An 11,025-nucleotide genomic window follows, 5' to 3' on the forward strand; every position below is an offset into this window, starting at 1 on the left:
AGCCAGGAACACAAGAGAATCTGGGTTACTGATGCGGGAGTAGCTCAGATTATAACCCAGGGAGTCCTGCCTAGATAGGAAAGAAAGCTGCTGAGAGAGGATTGGCCCACTGGGAGAAAATGGAAGGATGGAGACCCTGGAGGTCCTGTGAGGCTGAAGATGGGAGGAAGGAGAACTCCAGGTGGGTGGACAGGAGACTTTGGTGTGAGGGGAGTACTGCCATTTAAGACACTGGAGGTGGACCCGGGTCATTAACACAGATGGGGGGGTTAACTCCCACACAGGAGGAGAGGACCCTCTCCCCAACCCTTAAGACTGGAGTTCTGAGGCCTGGTGCAGTGGCTAGTGCATGTAATTCCAGCAATTTGGGAGGCCTAGGTGGGCAGATCACCTGAGGTCAGGAGTTTGAGACCAGCCTGGCCAACATGGTGAAACCCCCCTCCCTACTAAAAATACAAAAAAATTAGCCAGGTGTGGTGGTGCACTCCTGCTGTAATCCCAGCTACTGGGGAGGCTGAGACAGGAGAATCACTTGAACCTGGGAGGTGGAGGTTGCAGTGAGCCGAGATCACGCCACTGCACTCCAGCCTGGGTGACAGAGTGAGACTCTGTCTCAAAAAAAAAAAAAAAAAAAGACTGGAGTCCTGGCAGGGAGAGGCTGGGCTATGGTGGCGGCCAAGTTTGTAAGTTTGTAGGTGGAAAGTTAAATAAATGACTAATGAATGATTCTCCTTTTCTCCATGAAGTAGAAGGTAAGGCACTTACTGAGAACAAGGACTAGGAGGGGGATTTATGGGCACAGAAAGAGGGTCTGAGGAAATGTGAGAAGCCAATGATCAGGGGATAAGTAACATCTACAGGAATTTTGACAAGCAAATCCATAAAGATTGAAATGAAAGTCTTGACACCATCAATTCCAAGTAGTGCCCATCTGCAGGGTAGCAAGGTGAGCCTGGCTCTGCTGAGCAGTCTTGGGGTGAAGGAAAGAACTGGGGGCCCAATCTGAGTGACCTCCAGTGACGCTGACTTGGTAGGAGAACTGAGCCTGGATGGACTGAATGGCCATTCCTGACCACAGGCCCAGGCCCTGGGAGGTTTTCGGGAAGCCTTGCAATCAGACAGGTACCTGTTGCTGCACCCAGACTTCCTCGGATACACGAAGAACAGATTAGAGCAGAAAGCACGTGACACGGTAGCATAGGTCCTTCTCATCCTTGCAGCCTTCTGACAGTTAGGGGTCTGGGGCATGTCACAGCTTTCTGAATAGTGCCCACTGGAGCACACCAATCTCACCCACCACTCACTGCCTGGGAATGCTCCACTTAGCATGGGGGCTGAGTTTCCCAGCCCTTTCTGATGCTGGAGCCTGCTAGACCAGGGGTCCCCAATCCCAAGCCTGGTCCGCGACCTGTTAGGAACCCGGCCTCGCAGCAGGAGGTGAGTGGCGGGCGAAGGAGTATTACCGCCTGAGCTCCGCCTCCTTCAGATCAGCCGCGGCATTAGTCTCAAAGGAGCGCGAACCCTTTGTGAACTGCGCATGCCAGGAATCTAGGTTGCGGGCTCCTTATAAGAGAATCTTAACTCATGTCTGATGATCTGAGGTGGAACAGTTTCATCCCCAACCCCCCTACCCCCACCCCTGTCCGTGGAAAAACTGTCTTCCAGGAAACCAGTCCCTGGTGCCAACAAGTTTGGGAACCTGCTGTGCTGAACCTTTCAGGTGGTCTCTCTGACTGGCCTCGTTCTGTGAAAGGAACTCAATGCGATTGAGGGGACTGGCCACCCTGGATGATCACCAAATAAGCGCTGACAGCCTCAGTTTCCCCACGCAACACATCAGGGCAGGCTCCCCACCTCACCCCCTTTTGCCCTCTCTACCGCCAGCCCAGAGACTGAGCTCTTGGGGTTTGCTCCTTCATCCTGAGATCCGGCCACTGCACTCCAGCCTGGGCGACAGAGCAAGACTCCGTCTCAAAAAGAAAAAAAAAAAAAAAAAGTGTTCTTATTGTTAGTAATACATACTGAATATTTACAAACAAAAGAATATGATATATGGGATTCTTTAAAAATAACCAAGTCTGGGCCGGAAGTGGAGAGTGGCTGGGGACACAGATGAAATGAATTGGCTGTGAGTGGATCATTGTTGGGGCTGCATAATGGGCATATGAGGGTTCATTACAATATTGTCTCTACTTTTGTATATATTTGAAATTTTCCCTAATAAAAACGTACATTTTTCTTTTTAGCTGAAATATGCTTCATTAGATATTTTAAAACTATAAAGTTATCCTTAACTTCAATCAAAGGCTTTAAAAGTATATATACATGCTTTTCACATAAGATGAACTATGGATTACGGATTTGCAAAACCAAGATATCAAAACTTCAAGTACTGTATGTTCTAAAACAACCATGTGTAAGCATTTTGTAAAAACACATTTTTACTAAAATCAATTTATTTCTCAGTATCTGAAATTGGCATGAATGTCAAGCAAGTTCCGAATCAAAATGTATTAGATGTTCTAATTATGTATCAGAGGCTGTTTTTGTCATTTCAATCAAAACCATTTTTAGATGATTAATTATTTTATGAAGAAAAGCAATGATGAAAATTGTTTCAGTTGTATTTCAAGAGTTTATAAAAAGACAAATTTATGTATTGAATTGAAGCTGAGTAGTAACCGAGTTTGGAAAAAGAAAATACAGTTGATGGCTTAAATTTGAATATGAACCGGATATTCTAGATCAGTCAGAAAATGGATTATTAGCACTTGTGATTCACACAGTTAGAACCTACTGCTTTTCAGGGTTTAAGAAGTTTCTTTTTTATTTTTTTCTGTATACTCATTAATGGGAAGACTTTTTTTTTAACTTCTTGAAAATGTCAACATTTTGGAAAAAAACGTTATTTTATCATAAATGAGAAGCTAATTTTTTTTTGAAACCGAGTTTCCCTCCTGTTGCCCAGGCTGGAGTGCAGTGGCACGATCTTGACTGACTGCAACCTCTGCCTCCTGGGTTCAAGCAATTCTACTGCCCCAGCCTCCCAAGCAGCTGAGATTGCAGGTGTGTGCCACCACCTGCAGCTATTTTTGTATTTTTAATAGAGATGGGGTTTCACCATGTTGGCCAGTCTGGTCTCAAACTCCTGACCTCAGGTGATCCACCTGCCTTGGCCTCCCAAAGTGCTGGGATTACAGGTATGAGCCACTATGCCCGGTCAAACCATTTTTGTTTAATCTCAATTCTACACGGTTGTCAATAGTGCCTATCCAATGAAGCCTTCATAGAAGGCCCAAGAAGACAGAGTTTGGGGAGTTTCTGGATAGCGGAGCATGTGGAAGTTCCAGGAGGGTGGGGTGCCCAGGAAGGGCATGGAAGCTGCGTGTCTCTTCCTCATACCTTGCCCTATGCATTTCTTCATCTGTGTCCTTTACAATTAAACTGGTAAACTTAAGTGTTTCCTGCCTCTGTGAGCTGCTCTAGCAATTTAATTGAACTTGAGGAGTGAGTCATGGGAACCCAAATTTATAGCCGGTTAGTCAGTAGCACAGGTAATACAACCGCTGGGGGTTGCGACGGGAATTGGAAGTGGGAGGGAGCAGTCTTGTGGGACTGAGCCCTCAACCCGTGGTCTGATGCGGTCTCCAGGCAGATGGTCTCAGAAGTGAACTGAATTAGAGGACACCCAGCTGGTGTCCGCTGCAGAACTGATTGCCTGCTTGTTGGCAGGGAGAGATCCGCACACATCTGGTCACAGAGGTCTTCTGTGTTGATTGTTGTTGAGTGAGAGCAGAGGAAAAACGTGTGTAGGAAATGCGCACGAAGGAAATGTGCACGTGTGAGAGGGTGGGGCAGGTCTGGGAGCCGGATCCTCATCTTCCCTGGGAGACATTGGTAGATATCTAAAACATAATTGTCAATGCACACATGTAATTTCAAAGTGTGGAGGTAAATGCCAAAGGCTCAGCTGGAAGATTTGAAAGTGGCAGACTCTGTGTAGATGAAATAGCAGGAGAATAGCTGGGGCCTACTGATTTTGAAAAACAAAATTCTCACAGGAATTCACAAGTTGAATTTTGTCCTCAGGCCCAGCATCTAGAAAATAAGCCCGAGCTCTGACACCTCTCATTCATGGCTCCCAGTGAGCTGGACCTCGCCTGCTGCTCTAGTAAGATTCTTGCCTTATATTTTCTGCAACAGCATCACCTACTGTCTTGTAGGCCCCACATGTGCATGTTGCCGTCTCACCCCATTCTTGCTTCTGCGTTCCTCTTTGCCTGGCTTGCTATTTCTTCCCTCCACCCTCTACCTGCCCTACCATCACCTTTTTCTCCTGCCTTCCTGTAGGTTATTTTACTTTTAGCATTCTGTTTTTGTTTGTTGTTTGTTTGTTTTTTAAGAGACAGAGTCTCACTCTGTCACCCAGGCTGGTGTGCAGTGGCATGATCTCAGCTCACTGTAACCTCTGCCTCCCGGGTTCAAGCGATTCTCTCGCCTCAACCTTCCGAGTAGCTGGGATTACAGGTGTGCACCACCACACCCAGATAATTTTTGTATTTTTAGTAGAGATGGGGTTTCACCATGTTGGCCAGGTTGGTCTTGAACTCTTGGCCTTAAGTGATCCACCCGCCTTGGCCTCCTAAAGTTCTGGGATTACAGGCGTGAGCCACCACACCCGGCTCCATTGTTTTCTTTATTCCCCATGTTCCATGTTTTCTTCTTTTATCATTTCCTTCCTGTTCGAAGAGCTTCCTTTAGTTATTCTTTCAGGGTAGTTCTGGGGACGGTTCTCTTAGTTTTCTTCATCTTGTCTGGACACTACTGCTTTCCTTGGGTCAGTCTATCATTGTGGCAACACCAGGTTGCCTTCATTACTGTAGCTATGTAAACATCTGGATATCTGGTGATGTAAGGCCTCTGGCTTTGTGGGATTTCTTCAGTATTGCCTTGGCTATTCTTGGCCTTTTGCAGTTCCAAATGTTTTAGAAGCCGCTTGTTATTTCTACAAAAATCCTGTTGGGATTTGGTTGGGATCACATTATAGATTAATTTGGGTAAATGGGATATCTAGAAACATTATATATAGTTCCATGTATTTGGGTGAATTTCTCAATAATATTTCATAGTTTTCAGTATGCAATTGTGCTCATTTTTCCGTAAATGTATACCTAGGCATTTGGTCCTTTTTTTTTCCAACTTAAACATACTTTATTTACTTGATTAAGAACTTATTGTCCATAAAATGTCTTATGTGATTGATCTTAGCTTCGTTCACGCTGACTTCAGGGGGTCTGGTTTTCTATACCCTGTTTGATTGCTGCTGTTGCCGTTGGTTTTCTTTCAGGATCAAGGTGGGTGCTTTCATAGATCTTATTTTTCATTCCTTCTCTGGCAATTCTTTCCTGGATTCTTTGCTTTGCATAATTATACCTCCAATGAAACCAGCTTCCCAAAGTCACCAAGATAAATCCCCCTACTCCAACATCACATGATCTTCTAATTCTACCTTCCCCTTCGTGTGGCTCGCTGGGCTCCAACAGGGGGGCCATGGGAAAGATTCCGCGCCTGCACCCGCCCTCTGTTTGGTGCTTTTTGATGTTATTGTAAACAACCTTGTTTTTAAAGTTTCATTTCTTTATTTTTTCATTGCTGATATATAGAAATGCAATGGTTTGTGTAATTATCTGTGTTTTGAGATCTTGCTAAATTCATTTTTAAATTTATATATTTTAGGCCGGGCGCAGTGGCTCATGCCTGTAATCCCAGTACTTTGGGAGGCCAAGGCGGGCGGATCACAAGGTCAGGACTTCAAGACCAGCCTGAGCAACATGGTGAAACCCCATCTCTACTAAAAATACAAAAATTAGCCGGGTGCGATGGCGCGTGCCTGTAATCCCAGCTACTCAGGAGGTTGAGGCAGGAGAATCGCTTGAACCAGGAAGGTGGAGGTTGCAGTGAGCCGAGATCACGCCACTGCACTCCAGCCTGAGTAACAGACCGAGACTCCGTCTCAAAAACAAAAAATTATTTATTTATTTATTTATTTATTTATTTATTTATTTATTTATTTTTTAGTGATGGAGTCTTGCTCTGTTGTTCTCTAGGCTGGAGTGTAGGGGTACGACCACAGCTCACTGCAGCCTCAACTTCCCAGAGTCAAGTGATCCCTCCACCTCAGTCTCCCAAGGAGTAGCTGGGACCACGGGCGCATGCCACCAGGCCTGGCTAATTTTTATGTATTTTTGGTAGAGATGGGGTTTCACCATGTTGGCCAGGCTGGTCTCGAACTCCTGTGCTAAGTGATCCACCTGCCTTGGCTTCCCAAAGTACAGGCATGAGCTACGGTGTCTGGCCTAGTGTTTAATGAGTACAAAGTTTCTGTTATGCATGATGAAACAGTTCTGGAGATGGACAGTGGTGATGGTTGCACAACATGATAGTGTTTGCAATTGTTGAATACATAGAGGGAAGGGTCCCCCTCCTGCCAGGGAAGCTGAAGGACTGATGGCCCTCTCCCTGCTCATGGCAGCCAGAACACAAGCACAGGGCAGAGTCTGCCACCTGGGTGCTCCTGGGACTTCGAATCTTGAGAGATTGATACAGAGATGCAGAGATAAACAGAGTTTCTTTTTTCTTTTTTTTTTTTGAGACAGAGTCTTGCTCTGTCACTCCGGCTGGAGTGCAGTGGCACGATGTCAGCTCACTACAACTTCCGCCTCTCGGGTTCATGCCATTCTCCTGCCTCAGCCTCCTGAGTAGCTGGGACTACAGGTTCCCACCACTGCTCCCGGCTAATTTTTTTTTTTTTTTTTTTTAAGTAGAGATGGGGTTTCACCGTGGTAGCCAGGATGGTCTTAATCTCCTGATCTTGTGATCTGCTCACCTCTGCCTCCTAAACTGCTGGGATTACAGGCATGAGCCACTGCACCTGGCCAAGATAAACAGAGTTTCTTACAACTGTGCATGGATAGATCAAGAGTCCACTGGGCTGGTGGCAGATCCCTGGTGGCAGCAATACAATGGTGTTGTCCCAAATGGACAGTTCCAGCGGCAAGATCTCGGATGCCAGTCTCACTGCCTGGTCACATGATCACTTATTTGAAGTCAACTTTATACTCTATGAAAGCACTGAGAACTGGATTAAGAAACAGAGGACGTAACTGAGATCGTATGTGTGTGTAGGCATGGGTGTGTGGTGAGGGCAGTGCCACCCAGTGACCTCCAGCTGGTACTCTGAAGCTGTGCATGCCTCCCCAGCCTCCAGTCTACTCCGGCTGAGTCCTCTTGGGAAACTCCCAGAGGCTGCATGTTTCCCCGGAATGCAAGACCAGGCAAGCTCTCCTTCCTGCTGCTGGTCCCTAGTGACAGTCTCCCACCTCAGCACCAAAACAAAGCAAGTCCTCACCTGCTCCTTTCCCCAGGGAGCCCTGGATCTCAGATGTACTTGCCAAGTCCTGTGTGATTGCCTCCCTGGCTGCTGTCTTACTTCAGAGAGGCAGTTGTAGGGACAGAGAGAGTCAGGGACATCTGCTACAGCCACTGTTCCCCCAAGAATCCCTTAGCTGGGTTCCCTTGGAATAAAAAAGGAAGGGGGAAGGAATGCCAAGGAAGAGAACACTTCGAACATCTCTGAGCTTCAAACACGCCAAACGGCAGTAGAGCACTTAAGAGAGTGGACTCGAAAGCCCAACAATCTCAGCTCTATTTGTTAACCGTGTGAACCCAGGGGAAATTACTTAGACTCTCTATGCGTCGGTTTCCTCACCTATAGCACAGAAATGATGATAGTACCAACTTCATGAGGATTGCTGTGCTCATTAAATGTGCTTGCAACAGTTCTGGAAACAGGAAGTGTTATATAAACGTTGGCTGATACAGTCCTGAGCAGACTGAAAAGTGATGTGTTGGGGACAGACCTAGGCCTTGAGAAAGACTGGACTCTTTGTGGAGGAAGAACTACACTGCCAGGCATCGGACAGGGTAAGAGCTGGACTCTGCATGCAAACCTGGTGTCACCAGATCTGTTGGACTGCTGACAAAGATGGCATTGGCATTGAACGCACACTCCTTTGCAATGTGACTTTATCACTCCTCCTAACAAGAGGCTGAGTCTGTTTACCCACCTGCTGAATGTCGGCAGCTGCATATGAAACGCCACGCCGGAGCAGAAAGAAGCTGATCCCAGCACAAATCGCTGATCTATAAAATCATAAGCAGATACACGGTCATTGTTTTAAACCTTCAGATTTTGGAAGACTTGGAGGGCAGCTTCACAGGTAGTGAGGTTGTTCTTGGGCCCTGTCTTTGGGGTAGAGCTGCTGCTTACACCCGGGGAGCCCCAGGAGTGGTGGCATTTTCTTCCTGGGCTCCAGCAGGCACCTCATGACGTGCTGTTTGTTTATCCCTTACCCACAAAGATGAAACCATTATTTCTTTCTTTTTTTTTTTTTTTTTTTTTTTTTTTGAGATGGAGTCTCGCTCTGTCGCCCAGGCTGGAGTGCAGTGGCCGGATCTCAGCTCACTGCAAGCTCCGCCTCCTGGGTTTACGCCATTCTCCTGCCTCAGCCTCCCGAGTAGCTGGGACTACAGGTGCCCGCCACCTCGCCCGGCTAGTTTTTTGTATTTTTTTTAGTAGAGACGGGGTTTCACCATGTTAGCCAGGATGGTCTCGATCTCCTGACCTCGTGATCCGCCCGTCTCGGCCTCCCAAAGTGCTGGGATTACAGGCTTGAGCCACCGCGCCCAGCCGAAACCATTATTTCTTATATCACTTCTCTCTCTCTCTTTTTTTTTTTTTTCCTGAATCAAGCTCTTACTCTGTCTCCCAGGCTGCCTTACAGTGGTGCCATCACAGCTCACTGTAACCTTGACCTCCCAAGCTCAATCATCCTCCTGCCTCAGCCTATTGAGTAGCTGGGACTAAGGTACGCACCACCACACTCGGCTAGTTTTTTGTATTTTTTTGTAGAGATAGGGTTTCGCCATGTTGCCCAGGCTGGTCTCAAACTCCTGGGTTCAAGCGATCTGTCTGCCTCAGACACCCAAAGAGATTACAGGCATAAGCCACCGTGCCTGGCCATCACATCACTTCTTGAGAAACTCTAGATGCTGGACCTGGTTGCTGGGGAAATACAAAGCTGTAAGCAGGTTAAAAGACAGTGACTAATTTGGGAGGACTGCACAACCAAAGGAAGGGAGACACCCAGAACTGCCCTCTACTGAAGGAGAATGAGGAAGGGACCAGATGGGAACTTTAATCAAATAATAGTAAGTGTCCTTGCCAGGCTCAGTGGCTCACGCCTGGAATCCCAGCACTTTGGGAGGCTGAGGCAGGCCAATCACCTGAGGTCAAGAGTTTGAGACCAGCCTGGCCAACATGGTGAAACCTCGTCTGTACTAAAAATACAAAAAGTAGCTGGGCATGGTGGCGCACACCTGTAATCCCAGCTACTCAGAAGGGTGAGGCAGGAGAATCGCTTGAACCAGGGAGGTGGAGGTTGCAGTGAGCCGAGATCACGCGACTGCACTCTAGGCTGGGCGACGAGAGGGAAACTCCATCTCAAAAAAATAAATAAATAAACAAAAAAGAGGAAATGTTGCAAGCTTCCAAGGGCAAGAGCATCTCCTTAAAAGGGAAAGAGAATTAGCCTAACATTGAACCCTCTCTTGTTTCTAACATTAGAGGCTGGAGGACAATTTGGCAAGAGAACGAGGTTCTTATGAGATGTGTGGGTATGTTTATACGTTCACAAATGCCCCCAGCCAGAAGTGATGTGTGTCTCCACGCCCAGCTAAGCACTGTGATGCATGACTGTGCTCTGGTTGTCTAAATGGTGTCTGCCTAAGTAAGAAACATACCTATTCCCTTGACCCAAACCCCTTTCTTGCCAAGTGTCTCTTCTGGACCCAAATTGCATCGCCTGACGTGGTCCTGATTTCACTAGCCCCTGACTCTGAGACAATGATACTCATTGTTGTTTTCTGACACCCCTGAAACAACAAGCAAGGTTAGAGGAGTACGATGAATCTGTAAGAGAGGAATTCTCCACCCATGCCTGGGGTTGGCTGTGTCAAGAGTTTGTCTTTCATCTCCTCCTACGCTCAGGAGTGCTGTGCTTACGCGAAATGGTAGGGCGTGCAGACCCTGTTTCTTCCTGCCCTCGTGCTCAGCTAAGGGTAGACATCATGCATCACCCTGGGTGTGCTATTTGCCTTGAGTTATTTTATTTATTTATTTTTTTGAGGGGAGCTGGGGGGACAGGGTCTTACTCTGTCACCCAGGCTGGAGTACAGTGGCGCCACGATCATGGCTCACTGCAGTCTTGAACTCCTGGGCTCAAGCTATCCTCCCACCTCAGCCTCCTGAGTAGCTAGGACTATAGACGCACACTACCATGCCTGGCTAACTTTTGAATTTTCAGTAGAGATGGGGTTTTGCCATGTTGCCCAGGCTGGTCTTGAACTCATGAGCTCAAGGAATCCGTCTGCCTTGACCTTCCAAAGTGCTAGGATTACAGGTGTGAGCCACTGCACCCAACCTGCCTTGAGATTCTGAGGAAGCTGGTGTGTGTGTGTGTGTGTGAGTGTGTGTGTGTGTGTGTGTGTGTATGTGAAGGGGGTCAGGGTCAGGCCTCCGGTTCCCAGTTCCCCAGTGCCAGCACAGAACTATTCTTTGTGTCCACCCAGTATGTGATAATCCAGAGAATGCCACATTTTTGTATAAACTGATTTGCAAACAATTTTGTAGATAAGTATAAATGCTCAAGCTTGGTAAAGTATACTTTTCTCCTTCTGTGAACACAATGTTTGACTTTAAGCTTTCTTTTAAATACAGTCAAGGCGGGGAACAGTGGTTTATGCCATTAATCCCAGTGCTTTGGGAGGCCGATCGCTTGAGCCCAATAGTTCAAGACCAGCCTAGGCGACATCATGAGACCTTGTCTCTACCAAAAAGAGAGAAAAAAAATTAACAGGGTGTGGTGGCACATGCACAGGAAGCCAAGGTGGGAGGATCGTTTGAGC

The sequence above is a fragment of the Theropithecus gelada genome, chromosome 16, assembly GCF_003255815.1.
Source record: "Theropithecus gelada isolate Dixy chromosome 16, Tgel_1.0, whole genome shotgun sequence".
NCBI classification, from domain to species: Eukaryota; Metazoa; Chordata; class Mammalia; order Primates; family Cercopithecidae; genus Theropithecus; species Theropithecus gelada.